The following is a 17,198-nucleotide window of genomic DNA, read 5'->3' as shown; positions in this document are numbered from 1 at the left end:
TCGATTTTTCTTTCTTCGCTTGTAAGGCACTAGGGAAAGGGATAGGTGGGCAATATGTTTTGGGGTTGGGTTCCTTTTCCAGATTTTCCTCTACCCCTTCATCCTCATCCTTTTCTACTTCCTCTAACTTATCCTCCACTTCATTTCGTTTCTCTATAGCTGCAAATGGATTAGCCAACTCTTTCCCACTCCTAAGTTTTGATATAGCACTCAGCTCTCCTATTTCTTGTTGTTCAGTCAATGCATGCATGTCATGAATATGCTCATTAACTACACTACACATGTCATCAACATAAAGTAAATTGCTAGGATTAATACAGGCCTGAGTAGGGAGTTTACCTGATTTGGTCCCCATCTTTATAGGGTCTTCACACGTACCTTGCGGTGCTCCCCCGTGCGCAAATTGTTGACCGCTGTGAAGGCAGATCTCCGCCTTGAGCTTCTCCATCTCCCTCCGATGCCTCTCCTCCATTTCTTCAAAAATCTTGAGCATCCTCTTCTTGTCTTCTTGCAGCTCCTCGATGACCTTGGTGATAGTCGCATTAGTGGGATCTGAAAAATTTCGGTAAGGTTGATAATGTTGTTGGTGTTGGGGATTGTTCGCCTTGGATTGGAACTGTTGTTGGGGTGGTCGGTTGTTGTTGTTCCATCCCTGTCCTCCTAAGTTTCCTCTAGTTCCCCATTGGACATTGCTCCCTTCTTGCCTGCCTATAGCATTCACTTCTGATATCATAGGGCATTCTTCTCCGGTGTGGCTATCACTTGAGCACATTTCACATCGATTTATTTGGTTGGGTGCTCTTCCGCTATTCTGACCTTGCCATAGTGAGATTATTTTTTTATTCATCTTTTCAATGGCTTTTCCCATCATTACACCTATCTGTTTTTCAATTCTATCCATAGTAATCTGGGGTTCAACCCCTCTAACATCCAACAGTCCACCTTTCCGAGGGGTAACCCTAACATGATCGGAGGCATCTTGGTGATAGGCTAAATTATTGGAGATTTTTTGTAGTAGTGCCATAGCTTCATCTTCATACATGTCAGCTATTGCTCCTCCACTCGAGATATCAACTCTGCCTTTCTCCACATCATTTAAGCCTTCATAGAAAATTTGCACTAACTCCCATTTTTGAATGCCATGGTGGGGGCACTTCCTAATGAGCCCCATCAATCTCTCCCATGCTTCGCTAAATGTATCATTTCCCTGCTGAAAATTTCTAATTTCTCTTCTGAAAGAATTTGTCCTAGCCACTGTATAATATCTTTTTAAGAAGCTCTTCTCCATATCATTCCATGATTCAAAATTTGTTCCCAATGTTCTAAACCAACCCTTGGCTCTATCCTTAAGGGCACGAGGGAATAGTTTCATTCTCACAACTTCCTTTGAAATTCTGGGGTAAGTGCAACTATCACATGCTTCGTAAAATTTTTCTAAGAAGTCATAGGGCTCTTCGTTTGCCTTCCCCAAAAAGGACGGTAATAGCTGAAATTAGTGTGGATCGATTCTAAACATCACATCTTCTCCAATCGGGGCAGATATCCTGGTTAAGATGGGGGTTTCTGCTGGTGTGGAATACTCTCTAATCCTCCTCCGTTCATCGTTAACTACCTCAGGGTTTCCTGTTCCATTACCTATTGGGTCCATTGGTACGGGTCTAATCAATATCTCCTCTACAAATGTGGGTTCGGTGAAAGACGACTCGGGTGTGGTGGAATCTACTACAGGGGGATTTCTGTCACTGCTCCCTGATTCAAATCCGGACCGAAGCTTCATACAAAACCACTAATTCAAACACAACACTCGTTAGTCGTTAAAAACCAAATACCATCTTAAATCAAAATCAATAATAAGGAGACTTAACAAACTCGTGAGCAACAATTCACCACTGTGTTTACAAATAAAAATATGTTGAATTCCTATGTGTTGCCTCCCCGGCAACGGCGCCAATTGATAAGCCGAAAATAGGGGTGAAAATTACGCAAATTTTTAGCCCTTGTCGTTGTGAATTTTTGGCTTATGCAATAAAATTTATAAAACTCTACTTAATATGTATAGTGATAAGTATGAGTGTCGTCCAAGGGAGGCAAGTAGGAATTTCAATTTGATTTAATTTTGGGTGTTTTAGATCCTAATTAGAGTGAATTTGATCTTCAATGAGGATCACGTCACCCTAATTAGGTGAGAATTTAGAGAGGGGGGTAGGAGAGATGGGAAGATTAGAAGAATTAAGAGCTCTAAATTTCCTTCTTTGATCCTAATTAAAGGATCCAAGAAATCATTTAGAGAGGTTGAAAGAGGGTTCTTAAAATGAGTTGGGTTGATTTTTCAGATTGATAATTCAGAACTAAAATGGGGTAAATTGAGACTTCTAAAAATTAAAACTAAATTTTTTTATAATTTTCTTTTGTAATGCAATTGAATGCCCAGGTAAAATTCCTCAATTTCTCCTCTCAATCCTAACCAGGGCTTGTACATGCCGCTCAAGCCAAGCGATTTAGAAGTTCAGACTAGAATGGAGATAAAGAAACAAACAACTTAACCTATTTCATTCAAAATGCACAAAAGTTTGAATACAATGAAAGAAAAAAATACCAAAACTGTTGATCCAGGCTGGGACTCCTCTCTGTCTTGCAGCTGTGATGAAGCACCCCTCAGAATGAGCTCCCCCTCTCGAAATTCAGCTTTTATACTTAGGTTATAGGGTAAAAATCACCATTTTACCCCCGTTTAGTACTTAATATTTATCTATCAATGTAGGCTAGATCTGAATGATCTAACTATACGGTAGAAAGAGGATCAAGACGAACAAATCCATAAAAAAATCATCTCAATCGGACTTCAGGATCAAAAGTTATTAATAAATCAATTTTTAACCAATTTAATCCATTAGATTTAAAATTGATTTATTTATTAGTTTCGTTTTTAAACACGCAATGACGTGTCGCTCTCTCATTGGCTGGCGCATTTTGAATCCTCCTTTTTGCAGAAAAGTCCTTGAAAAGCCTGGAATTGCTTTTGGGCCTTGCTTAAAAGTAATTGCGTATATGCCCCTGGCGCCCTCTCTCTCCTTCGATTTCTCCTATAACATTAAAAATTGCAATAAAACCCTAAATGATTTTAAATAGGATCTTTACGCCTGTCGTGGCGACCGAGAGCTGTTTTCAGGGTCTTTTTGCAACGAAACGTTGCAAAAAGGCCCCGAAAAGTCTAGAAATTGCATAAATACATTTTTTCTCCTATAAATATGCCCTTTTTTCATAGAATAAATGCATTTCTTCTTGAAATAAATCCCAGAAAATTCCTAAAAATTCGTAAAAAATTCTAGAAAATTCTAGAAAATTCCCTGATTAATTCCCATGTTGATAAATGTCAAAATAAACTTTTTAATGTGCCATTTTCATCAAAAAATAATTATTTTGAGCTTCAATAAATCCTTAAAAATTCATATAATTAACAGAAAATTAGGGAAAAATCAGAAATTACTTGGAAGCATTATTTTTGCGTAAATATATGATAACAACCCAAATTTAAGACTTTTAAATGCATAAATCATGCTAATAACATGAAATAAATACCGAAATTAGGGTGTTATCAAGTATCCATCCATGAAGCAGAAATACTTTTGTCTTGACAGCCTCTCCAACACTTGATCTATAAGAGGTAGGGGATAATGATCTTTCTTAGTAGCCTTATTAAGCTTTCTATAGTCAATGCATACTCTCCAGCTATTGGCCACTCTCTTTTGGATCTCTTCTCCTTTAGAATTCAGCTCCACTGTGGTCCCAGACTTTTTGGGTACCATATGGACTGGACTCACCCATTGACTATCTGAAATGGCATAGATGACTCCTGCATCTAGCCATTTCAGAATTTCTTTTTCAAGTACCTCACGCATGTGGGGGTTTAACCTTCTTTGGAATTCCCTATGTGGTTTAGAATTTTCTTCTAAGAAAATTCTATGTTCACATATATTTGATGGAATTCCTTTTATGTCATTAAAGGCCCATCCCAAAGCTTGTTTAAATTGTTTCAAAAGACTTCTTAAATCATGCTCTTGAGAAGAAGTTAAGGTTGAGGAAATAATCACTGGTAGATTCTTTTCTTTGTCAAGGAAAGAGTACTTTAGAGATGAAGGTAAGGGTTTAAGGTCGAATCCTGAGTCTGGAAGTTCTAGAGGTTCAGGGTAAATGGTTGGCCCTTGTTCACGATGAAGCTGTTCTCCTCCTAGGTGATGGTTTTCGAGTATACATTCCTCAATGGCATCTATTTCACAGAGATCGACTTCTTCTTCACTCCTAGGGTGCCTTAAAGGCCTATTGATTTTCATTTGCACTTTTTCATCCCCAATTTTGAATTCTACTATTCCTTTTTCAAAGTCAAGGACTGTCCTAGCTGTTAGTAAGAATGGTGGACCTAAGATGATTGGTGCTATGCTTAGGTCCTCTTTAACCTTCACTTTAGTCACAATAAAATCATTGAGGAGTCTATTGATGGAGGACCATCGTGCCGACGACGACCTGATGACGACGACGACATCAGCCGGACGACCGACGACGACTCGCCAGCAGCCACGTCGGACAGCTCGTGCCGGCGTCCGCAACCCGGGGTTTAAGTACTCCGGGTAGGTTCGAACAATTTATGTTTTTTCTATGTGTATTTTCTTTGCATTTCGAATTATGGATTGGGCCAGTATCGTAGGGCCCATCCTCGTCTTTATTTTCATTTTAAGATTGTATTTTGATTTTGTAAGGAGAGGTCGAACCACGTCTCATGACGGTTCAACCTCTCCCCACGTCTCCTTGGCACCCCTCCTCCCTATATAAGGGGAGGGCATGCCCAAGGGACTACTTGGAAGTTTTTGAATTGAAATTGTTTCAAGAATCTTCCCCCTATCGTAGTCGTAGCGTAGGGGGTTTGGCTAGCCCCACCTCTTCGTCGAGACCACTCCGAGGAGTAGAGCCCACGTCCTGTCCGTCGAGATCACTCCGAGCGTGACGTGTTCAACCGTATCGTCGAGATCACTCGAGATGCGTTGAAGATTTTCAAGCTGTTGAAATCAAGAATCGAGAGAGCACCCGTCGAGATCACTCTGGGCGTCCTCGAAGGTTCGCGACGACTACGGCGCCGCGCTGCATTCGGGAAATCATCTCCAATGAGGAGAACCACCCGCGACCCACCAAGAACTCACCACGCCAGGTTCTTGGCTCTACGCATCCACCCCCTTCTCCTTCATCCAGCCCATCTCGCCCACATTTCCTTGGACGCCACCCCTTCACCCTCGCTTCTTGATCATCTAACCCCATTTCTTGATCTTTCCCGCTGATTCTTGAACGCCACCCATTCTCATCCCCCATTTTCTTGAAATTCTTGATCGCCCAACCGCTTCCCCTACCCTTCTTGATCGCCCTTTCCCCTTCCCCTGCCCTTCTTGATCGCCCAACCACCTCTTCTTGCCTTTCTTGATTGCCCTCCCCCTACCCTGCCTTTCTTGATCGCCCACCCTCCTTTCCCCTTTGTTTCTTGATTCCCAACCGCCTCCTCTTGCCTCTCTTGATCACCCACCCTCTTTTCCCCATCGTTTCTTGATTCCCAACCGCCTCCTCTTGCCTTTCTTGATCGCCCACCCTCCTTTCCCCATCGTTTCTTGAATCTTCCTCTTCACCCTCATCGTTCTTGACCATTCCCCACCATCTTCCATCGTTCTTGACCATAACCACCCCATTCTTGCATCACCCTTTGGCTTCCCCCCCCCCCCTTTTTCTTGATTCGACCGCCACTTCTCCCATTGCCGCCCCGCCCCAAACCCCGATTCCCGACCACCCCGCATCATCGCCCGCGTCGGGGACCCGCTCTGTGCCACGACCCCACGCCGCGCCGTGGACCCATTCTGCGCCGCGACTCCCGCGCCGCACCGCGGCTTTGCCAGCGCCGCGGACTCGCGCCCAGCCGTGATCCGACCGTGCGCCGCGAGTTTGCGCCCCGCCGCGGGTCCGCCAATCGCCACGGTTCTGCCGCACTGTGGCTCCACGCGTGCCGAGGCTTCGCGGCGTCATCAACCCCCTGCGCCACCGTTCTGCCCTGTGCGTGGCTCTGCGCCACCGCCACTGCCAGATTGCGACCGGTGCCGCCCGTCACTGCGCCAAGCCACGTTGATCCCTCCGGCATTCCGGCCTATGACAAGGCGAATCCGTCCCGGGCGCTATCTCGCCCCGTCTTCGATACGCCGTGGACTACATATTTTAAGGTCAGCTCGTCTCCTCTCCCTCCTTAACCAGTATTATTATCTGTTCCAGTGCCGTCCTCCGTTATCGCATCCTCTGCCGCCACTCAGCACTCGACGACGGATTAGGAACAAGCCACTGTTGTGGGAGCAGGACTTTCTTGAGGTAAACGGTCTATCACTTGATCTTTAAATTCCGAACTTATCAGGACCGTTAGACGCCCCTCTCGTCTAGACGTCTAGTGGTCTTGAGGGTCATTGGGAGTCTGACTTTCGGATCAATCTATTTGGTGATCGTCACCGTCCATCGCGTTATCTCCTTGTGTCTTAACTGCTCGATCATAAAAGCTCATTGTGTTTGCATCATATCATCATTATTCGTATGACGCGAAACGCGCCGCTCGATCCCGGCCGTCGGCGTTTCGCATCATCTATATTGATCAATTTTTATCTCCACATCCTCTAATAATCCTACAGGTTTTCTAACTGATCCATCAGCTAATAACAAGTCCATATATATATCCTCCAACTCCCCAAATTTGTATTCATCAAACACTGCTTTGGGCATTATGCTAACACTAGCTCCTGTATCTAAGAGGACTCTAGTGAATATCTTTCCTCCAATTTCACAAGTTATCAAGGGAGATCCAGGATCTTTTAACTTCGGTGGTATACCTCTGATGAATAGGGAAGACTTCTCAGTCATTTTTGCTATTTCCCTTTTCCTCTTGGGTATGCATAAGTCTTTGATATATTTTTTCAAGAAGGGTGAACTATCTATCATATCTTTCACAGTGATTTTTAGGATGGCATCATGAAAATTCTTAATGATTCGTTTCTCATGATCTAGAATGGTCTTGGGTATAAGAAGGGTCAGTGGGATATGGGATAGATGGATGAGAATTCTTTAAGAAGTCTTTTTGTGGTGTAGATTCCTCTGCATCTAACTTCTTTCCTTTATCCATAGGTGGATCCCGAAGTTCTTTACCATTTCTTAATTTAGAAATGGCTTGAAGGTCTTCTTGATTCACATCTATGTTTTCCAATTCAAAATCATGAATTCTACTATCATCAAGAACACAAACATTTCTAGGATTAATGCAAGGCTGTGTTGGGAAACGACCTGAGTGGGAGTTGGGGTCAACTCCCTTACCTCCCATTTCGATTGGATTCTTCTGAAGAGTATCCACCAGAACTTTGATCTGCTGCTGATTCTCCATAGTGGCTTTAATTTGTAGCTCCATCATTTGTGCTAATCCTTGAATCATGGAACTCATTTTATCTAAAGAGTCAGTTGTACCTTGATATGGCGTTTCTTGAAAGTTAGGCTGTGGGGGCCTCGTGTAGGGAAGACCATGCTGGATAGGTGGTCGAACTTGAAATGCTGGCTTGTTAGATTGATTGAAGATAGGTCTTTGGTGAAAGCCGTTAGAGTTCGGCTGCTCATTCCACGGCTTTTGATTAGAGTAACTCATCTGTACTTCTTCCTCTTGCTGACAAGCTCCATCCTCATGATCTTTGCTGCCACACATTGAACAAATCTTTGCAAGGACTAAAGGTGAGTTATTCTGTACTAGTCCTTTTACAATGGTGGTTAACTCTTTTAATTGTTCTTGGACCCCCGTATCATCTCTTTCTTGAACAGATGATACATTTTTCCTAATTCTTCGTCCATTATTGCTCGAATTAATTTTCTGCAAGTCAATCTCAGCAACTCTTTCAATAATTTCCATCACCTCATCCTCATATGCATTATAAAAATATCCTCCAGCCGATTGATCTACTTTGAGTTGGTTCACCTCACTTAAACCTTCATAGAAAATTTTAGCTAACTTGGACTCCTCTATGTTATGGTGAGGACATTTTCTGCATATATCATTGAACCTCTCCCAAGCCTCACTAAAATTTTCATCTTCATGTTGCCAAAAATTCTCAATCTCTCTAATGCATGCCTTAGTTCTAGAATGAGGAAAAAATTTAAGTAAGAATTTATTTTCAATTTCTTCCCAGTTAGACAAGGTTACTCCTAATTTCATATACCAATCCTTCGCCTTGTCCTCTAAAACATGATGAAAGTAAAACATCTTAACATGATCTGTTGAAATTCGGGGCATGCATTGAGATGAGCAAATCATGGTATAATTGTCTAAAACATAATATGGATTTTCATGGTACTTTCCAAAAAATTTAGGAAGAGAATTAAGCAAGGTATTGTCGACTTTAAATCTAACCCCTTCTGGAAGATCTAAAGAAATAGATGTAGATTTTCTTACAGTCTTTGGATTTACTTGCTCTAACAGGGTCTTTCTTTGAGGATTGCAAGGAAGTTCGCACCTATGCTGATCTTGACGATTTCCTTCCATCTTGTTGCTGTATCTTTTTGTAAGATCTTCATGAAGTTTGTTCTCTTCTTGATATTGTGTAATGGAAGTCTTCTTTTGGGACCTGGTTAACACCAATAACTCAAGGAGAAAAGGTGACAACACACCTGTTAAGGGTAAAGACACCCTTAACAAGATAGAAAGTAAAACTAATTCAAACTCAATCCAACAAACTACGCGTTGCTCCCCGGCAGCGGCGCCATTTGATTTGGCCAAACTAAGCAGTACAATTTGATTGAGAGTCGTTCGTAAGGATAGTTAAGTACCAATCAACAATTTAATTTCCTTAATAGTAGTATTTTAGTAAGGGTCGATCCGTCAGGGAGCTAGGTAGTTAGTTAGAAAGATTTTCAACTAGTATTGCAAGTTCAAGATTCATATAACCTTTTTTGTAAAGCTTTTAGTGATTATGAAGGTAAATGTTCAATTAAGAAGGATGATATGAATTTTACCAAGTGTAAAAAAATTCCCGTAGAAAGTTTAGATTGAAAATGATTTTTGAGAATTTTTTCAGAATTTTTATCGTCTCTAGATAGAGATAAAAAATTCTGAATTAATTGAATGGAAAATAGAAGAGGAGGAGAGAGATAGCGCACAAGCCTGGGCGCTTCCGCCACTGCTTGTGAGCTGGGCTTCGCCGCTCCGCCGCGCGCGGAGGTCCTCCCACGTGCTATGGACCAAAACGACGATATCTGGAGTTCCGGATATCGGTTTGACACGTGTGAGTAGGCGTTGAAAAGCTTGAGACGTTGGCTATCTGCCGAAGTATAGCCAAGAAGCTTAAGAGAATTCTAAAAGGAGATAGGGTGGAAAGAACAGCGTAACCTTTTTGTCACACCACAAATGGCCCAAGATTGTTGCTCCAACTCCCTACCATCTGGCTTCAAGATCCAGGACTCTTCTAGAAGACTCCTTGCACCTTCTGAATGAAGATGGACCCAGGAACAAGCTCAAGAAAGACACAAAGTAAAGAAAACAATACTCAATTCTTGGATGCCCTCAAAGAGGGTGAGGGGGGCCCTTTTATAGGGGTACATGTGTTTGTTTCAGTCATTCTTGGTGGTTGGATCATGGATGAACGTCCAGGATTGATTTCTTGAAGCTTCAATCCAGGTGAACAGACCCCAACCAACCAGATTCTTTCCCTCCAGGTCGAATTTGGAGGGAACAGAACAAGTTGGTTAGAGTTGGTTTGAGTTTGTTACAACTCATCTCTAGCCCTTGGATTTGGGCTGGAATGGATGGATGGATGGGTTCCACCTCATGGATCCTGGCCTGGATCTCGACCTTGGGCTTTCATCCAACCAGGATCTGCCATCTGGAGTCACCCCCATATGTCTTGATCAACCTGGAAACCTCCAAGAACATTCTAGAAGGTCTCCTTCAAGCTCCTTTGCACCAAGCCTATCAATTGAGTCAGCTCCACTGGTCAGCGTCTATCTGTTTTATCTTTGCTCCTTTTGACTTTAATTTTTGTCCCAAGCTTTCAGACTACTTTCTTGACTTTCCCATAAAATTTCGTAATTTTATGACCATGAAAAGTCAACCTTGACCTGAAAAGTCAATACACTAGGGAAATCGTTAGATTCATATCCCACTTGACTCAATGAGTCAAGTGGGGGTTAGAAATATCCCTCAAATCCAATTAAGAGTAAATCCAGAACTGTTTAACTTGTGAAATTCATGTCAAATCATTGATGGAAACACTAATTAAGTAGAAATGTAAGTTTTTTCATCTTTAGGGTAGTGAAAAGGCATGACCTCATTACTATGCAAAAACAAGCAGTTTTGGCAATGATGTACTTACTTTTAGAAGATATAAGATGATTAATGCATGAAATAACTACCCTTATTTGAGTTTATCAGTACACATTTCGAACCTAACTGTCAACCCAATAGATTTCCTACTCAACCCATGATAAACCCATGCAATTTACTTCATGTACAACATTCTATTCATGATGAGATGAATGAGGAAGATCCTGAAGTTCTAGCAATCTCAAAATTGAGAAGTGGGAAAGAACTTCAGGATCCTTATGAGAATTTTTCAGAGAATTCAAGAAAGGAAAATGAGCAAAGTAGGGAGGAAGAGGAACCTTCCTACGCGAAGGAGCCTCTACCTTCCACTCATGCTCAAGACGTTCCCTATCCCTCTGCTCTAAATAGGAGAAAACCTGTCCATGACTATGAAAACAGGTTGCTAGAAAATTTTAAACAGGCCACCATGACTGTTACTGTAGAAGACATGCTTAGGTGTGCGCCCTCCTTAAAAAAATACCATAAGGGTTCTTGCACTAGTAGAAAGCCTAGGGAAGTAGTTAAACTTTTAGTAAATGCCTCTAGCATTTTGAATGTCATTCCTATTAGAATGAGTGATCTAGGAGCCCCTTTCATTACATGTGAAATAGGAGGAAAAACTTTTTCTAAAGTTTTATTAGATACCGGAGCGAGCATAAGTATCATTCCAATGGCTTTGTATGAGGACTATGGATATGGGGATTAGAGGAAATACACATGGACTTACTCCTAGCTGATGGAACTGTAAGGCAACCTGAAGGTAGGCTGACTGATGTCATGATCACTGTACAGAACTGTGAATCCATGTAGATTTCATAGTGACAGATGTAAAAATATCTGGGAACATTAGTTTAGCTCCTATCATTCTAGGAAGACCGTTCTTAGTGACGGCAAGGACGATTATGGATTGGGAGAAGGGGACTGTAGAATTTAAAATTGGAAAGGAGAGAGTTCAGATTGATATATCGAAAATGATGAAGTGCCCCTTAGGAAGTAATGAAGAACTAAAACTGTGTACAGAGGATGAAGGAGAGGTGGCAATTATGAAGGAGTATTTATCATGTATAGAAGAGCGAAAGTTAGATGATGCAGTTACGGATTCTCCTTCAGTTGAGGTCAACTTAGAATTAAAGCCTCTACCCTCTTCCCTCAAATATGCATATCTAGATAACCTGAAAACTTTACCCGTAATCATCTCTTTATCACTTACCCAAAAACAAGAGGATGAATTACTCAAGGTACTTAGAGACCATAAGGATGCCCTAGGTTGGACGTTTGATGACATTAAGGGAATTCCATCCTCGATTTGTGAACATAGAATCTTTTTGGAGGAGGAGGCTAGACCTTGTAGAGAGCATCAAAGGAGGCTCAACCCTAATATGAGAGAAGTCCTTGAGAAATAAATATCAAAGTGGTTAAATGCAGGAATTATATATGCCATCTCTGATAGTAGATGGGTGAGCCCTGTACAGATGGTTCCCAAGAAGTCCGGAGTGACAGTAGAAGTGAATGAAAAAGGAGAAGAAGTGTAGAAACGCTTAACCACTGGATGGAGAGTATGCATCGACTATCGAAAGCTCAACAAAGCAACTAAGAAGGATCACTACCCACTAACCTTCATGGATCAAATATTGGAAAAACTGTCGGGGCAACAATACTTCTGTTTTCTTGATGGATATTCAGGATACAACCAAGTGAACATTCATCCTGAAGATCAAGAAAATACGACCTTCACGAGTCCTGTGGGGACATACGCCCTTAGGCGTATGCCTTTTGGGTTATGTAATGCACCCGCCACATTCCAGCGATGCATGAATGCACTATTCTCCGATCTAGTAGGAGAATGTTTAGAAGTCTTCATGGATGATTTTTTCGTCTTTGGATCTACATATGACAACTGCCTCCTAAGTCTCACCAAAGTATTAAAGAGATGCATTGAATCCAACCTCGTATTAAGTTGGGAAAAATCTCATTTCATGGTGCAGGAGGGAGTGGTGCTGGGTCACATGGTAAGCAACCGAGGACTGGAAGTGGACAAGGCCAAAATCGAAATCATCCAGGACCTTCCACCTCCAACCAACCTAAAAACCCTTAGAGGTTTTCTTGGCCACGCTGGTTTCTATAGACGTTTTATTTTGGACATTGCTAAGATTTCTAAACCTCTTACTAATCTTTTATCGTATAAGAATAATGATTTTGAACTAACAATAGAAGCTAAAAATGCATTTTATACTTTGAAAGAAGCCTTAGTGAATGTGCCTATCTTGCAAGGGCCCGATTGGACCCTTCCTTTTGAACTAATGTGTGATGCTTCTGATTTTCCTGTAGGAGCAGTGTTAGGTCAACGAGTTGATAAGAAACCAGTGGTCATCTACTACGCCAGCAGAACTTTAGTACGACGCACAATTGAACTACACAACTACAGAGAAATAACTACTGGCAATTATCTTTGCATTAGAAAAGTTTAGGTCTTATTTGCTAGGTAGTAAAATTACTGTTTTTTCTGATCATGCAGCTATTAGATACCTATTAGCGAAGAAGGAGACGAAGCCTAGACTCATTAGATGGGTGCTCTTATTACAGTAATTTGATTTAGAGATTAGGGATAAGAGAGGATGTAAAAATGGAGTTGCAGATCACCTATCTAGGATTTCAGGCACCCAACCTAAGTTGATAAATGATGGGTTTCCTGATGAACATGTTCTAACGGCACAAGGAACATCGGTTCCTTGGTTTGCACATATTGTCAATTTTTTTGTTTCAGGAAAAATTCCTTTAGGTTGGACATCTCATGAGAGGAAAAAGCTGCTGAAGGACAGCAGATTTTATTTTTGGGAAGACCCGGAATTATTCCACCAAGGGCTGGACCAAATCTTGAGGCGGTGCATACCCAAAAGCAAGCAACGGAGCATCTTGGAATTATGCCATGCAAAACCAGGAGGAGGGCACTACTCGGCCAAGGTAACCACCCATAAAATTGTAGAATCTGGTTTTTTTTGGCCTACTCTATTTCAAGATGCTCAAAAATTTTATAACAACTGTCCAGCTTGACAAGCCTCAATCAACATTAACAACAGAGATCGTATGCCCTTACAACCTATTCTAGAGGTAGAGATATTTGATTTGTGGGGAATAGATTTTATGGGGCCTTTTCCTAACTCCAATGGATATGAATATATTTTGATGGCTGTCGATTATGTGTCCAAATGGTTAGAAGTCGTTCCCACAAAGACCAATGATAGTAAGGTAGTGACCAATTTCATAGAAAAAAATATTTTCTATAGGTATAAATGCCCACGAGTCATTTTTAGTGATGGAGGTTCTCATTTCACCAATTATAACTTTAGAACCCTCCTTAAGAAATGTGGTGTACATTATCGAGTCACTACCTCGTATCACCCTCAAGCTAATGGTCAAGTCGAATTGTGCAATAAAGCGGTTAAGAAAATCTTAAGGAAGATAATGCGTCCTGATGGGAAGGATTGGTCTAGGAAACTAGACGAGGCATTATGGGCCTATAGGACATCCTACAAGACACCTCTAGGAATGTCCCCATTTCGACTAATCTTTGGGAAAGCCTGTCACCTACCCTTGGAGTTAGAACACAAGGCACTTTGGGCTATTAGGAAACTTAATTTGGCTTTAGATCAAGCCAGAAAACAAAGACTTCTTCAATTGAATGAGTTGGAAGAACTCCGGAATGAGGCTTACGAGAATTCAAAGATCTATAAAGCCAAAATGAAAACATTTCATGATAAAAGCCTGAGGAGAAGGACCTTTGTAGAGAATCAAAAAGTTTGGCTTTACAATTCGAGGTTGAAATTATTTCCGGAGAAATTGAAAACTAGGTGGGATGGCCCTTTCATAGTACAACAAGTCTTTGAAAATGGAGCAGTCACGATTCTAGATCCTCAATCTCAAAAACATTTCACTATTAATGGACAAAGACTTAAGCCATATTTACAAGATGAAGATTTGCATGGACCTATGAATATCTCTCTAGAAAAACCTCCTAATGATAGTAGCATGATCTGAATGGTAATTTAGTTGTGTTTTTGCTTTCTTTATCTTACCTTTTGTTCTGCTTTTGTTTTCTTCATTTTGTTTTCTTCGTCATGTTGCAGCCTCACCTATCCAAGCTCGCCTACACCACACGATGGACAAATCAAGTAGCCAATCGCAGCTCTCCATTCCTTGGTTTGGTCTCTCTTTCTCCTTACTCCAGTTTACTTCCCGTCATGTAGGAACATGCCATTTTTATGGAGGGGGGGGGATAGAGTCTCATTAACAACTGTTTTCATCATCTATCAAACCATGGATATTTGATGATCTTAGGAGATATTCAAGCAATAATAGACATGACACTAGTGTTCTTTTAAAGGGTGATTAGAGTTGAAAGGCTGGCCAGCTAAGGATACCCAAGGTGAAACAAGCCTAGCTAGGTGCACAGATGATTCATACTAGCTGCAATCCATAAATCTTATCATTATATTTCTCTCCTCTTGCCACCCACCTCGGGTTGAGTTAACACTTACATGCATGAAACCTTTAGCTTTAGTGGAGAGTAGGGCAAGTGTTGGCTCAACGACACTATTATTTATTGATGTGAGTGAAGCTCCCTGAACCAAGAGGGATACAAAACCTCTTCGGGGGAATAAGCTGCCGATCTACTAAGGACGGCACATGGGTAGTGGATAAGCGCCATCAGATGCAAAGTAAGAAGCTGCAGTAAGCACTACAAGCTTAACGCTTAAACTGTAGAAATCAAGTTGATTGTCATCAAAATATGACCAACATGCAGCAAATGTAATTGAAAAAAAAAAGGTGGTAAAGCTCTCTCCCATGTGTTTGAGCCGATGTTATTATAGCCATTAGTATTGAGCCAGCATTAGCATTGCTCTCTACGCCTTGTTCAGTAGTGTGCTTGGGGTGTTAACTTGACCTTATCTCATATGATATGTACTTACAATATGTAATCCATAGATCAGAAGTGCACTTAGTTGCGGTTAAAGGGTGAAATAGATCCTCTGGAATTTCCCTAAGCTGGCCAAGCTCAATTAACAAAGACATTCCTTGACAAGAACATGAGTCAAAGCTATCCAAAATGAAGAGTCAACTAGTGATCATCATTTATGCTTACTCATATTTCATTACTAAGGGACTAGTAATGATCTAAGTTGGGGGGTGTTTGATGACTCTCAATATGTCATAAATAATTAAGGATTCTCTGAGCATCAAAGTGACATTTGCATACATTTAATCCAAAATAGTCATATTTCATGCACATTATTTTCCCCACTTACTAACCCCACTTGATTCTCTGAATCAAGTGGATTAGATCCCACTTATGGGATTTATGAGTTCAGATATGGATCAAGCATCAAGAGGACTGAATTTGATCAAGAGGAGCTGGCAAAAAATTATAAGGAAGAAAAAGCCCTAAACAATCTCCAAGAAGCATAAATGAGAGAAACCTATAAATAGCCTCTTGAGAGTGCATTTTAGGTTGTCCAAAATTTCCACTTGAACAGGCTAGGGCTTGGAGAAGAAGAGTTTTGCACCCTCCAGGAGCTGATGATCATTGGAGATAGAGAGAAGGAGCAAGCTGAAGATTAACTTGGCCTAGACGACCTCTACCTTGCCGCAAGGATCGTGACACAAGGCCGGAGCGATTTCTCAAGTTTCAGTAACTGTGTACTCCTCTCCCTATAGACAATCTAAGTTGGGTTGGAAGAAACACTCCAGTGATCTTCCAACGATTTCAACCGATATTGTTTCCCATTCTAGTTTGATTTTGAGTTCATTGTTTGTTCAAACCTATCTTTCTCTCATTTTCTAAAATCACAGTTTTCTACAGCAATCCTGTTGAGTTTTCCATCCCTATAGCAGCAGCCAGGTTGTGCACAACCAGGGCTGCGTGCCACCAAAGCTGCCAGTAGTATAGGCCGCCAATAGCCAAGGCCGCCAGCGACCAAGGCCACACCCTAGGTCGCCAGCAGCCAAGGCCGCCAGCGGCCAAGGCCGCCAGCGACCAAGGCCACAGCCTAGGTCGCTAGTAGCCCAGGCCGCTAGCGACCAAGGCCACAGCCTAGGTCACCAGTAGCCCAGGTCGCCAGCAGCCCAGGCCGCCAGCGACCAAGGCAGCCAAGGTCGCTAACGACCAAGGCCACAGCCCAGGTCGCCAGCAGCCCAGACCGCCAGCAGCCTAAGCCGCTAGCAGACCAGGCCGCCAGCACCCAAGGCCTCCAGCAGTAGAGCTGCGCACGACCAAGGCTGCCAGCAGCCATAGTCGTGCACAGCCTAGGCTGCAACATCCAAGGCCGCGCGCAGCCGAGCTGTGCACGACCAAGGCTGCCATCGACCATAGTCGTGCGTAGTCGTCGCGCTGCGAGCAGGTGCACCACTCATAGGCAGCAGCTGTGCGCCGACCCCGTGTTGCGAGCGAACACACCTGTGCGCAGGCAGTAGCCTGCGCGCAGTAGGCACCTTGCACAGGCCGCACCCTCGCGCAGGCACGCTCGCGCGCAGGAACATCGACAAGGTGTTTGTGCAATTGCCCCAAAGGGCAGAAGTAAATCATTCAGTGAAGAAATTCTTCAGTGAAGATTCTGCTAAATTGAGTTTGTTTTAAAAGACTGTTCTGCAAGATTTTCCTAAGAACAATTTAGCTTATTGTTAAAACGGAATATTCAAATCTTAAAGTACAAACTGAATTGAACTGAATTGCTATTGTCTTACCTGCTCTCTGTGGATCGACACCTTACTCGCCCTAAGGCTGTGAGGTTAACTTTTATTG

At 42.1% G+C, this 17,198-nt stretch overlaps 2 non-coding genes across 2 annotated transcripts; both read left to right on the top strand.

The window, feature by feature from the left end:
* Positions 1-1,136: 1,136 nt before the first annotated feature.
* Positions 1,137-1,242, top strand: LOC144707276 (small nucleolar RNA R71). Its single transcript, XR_013582438.1, has one exon. It is a non-coding gene; the product is annotated as a small nucleolar RNA R71 (small nucleolar RNA).
* Positions 1,243-8,069: 6,827 nt separating this feature from the next.
* LOC144707267 (small nucleolar RNA R71) lies at positions 8,070-8,176 on the top strand. The gene has a single exon (XR_013582428.1). It is a non-coding gene; the product is annotated as a small nucleolar RNA R71 (small nucleolar RNA).
* The last annotated feature ends 9,022 nt before the right edge of the window (positions 8,177-17,198 follow it).

The sequence above is a fragment of the Wolffia australiana genome, chromosome 8 (genome assembly GCF_029677425.1).
Source record: "Wolffia australiana isolate 7733 chromosome 8, ASM2967742v1".
NCBI classification, from domain to species: domain Eukaryota; kingdom Viridiplantae; phylum Streptophyta; class Magnoliopsida; order Alismatales; family Araceae; genus Wolffia; species Wolffia australiana.
Note: the sequence above shows the minus strand (reverse complement) of the source record. Positions and strands in the feature narration are given on the sequence as shown.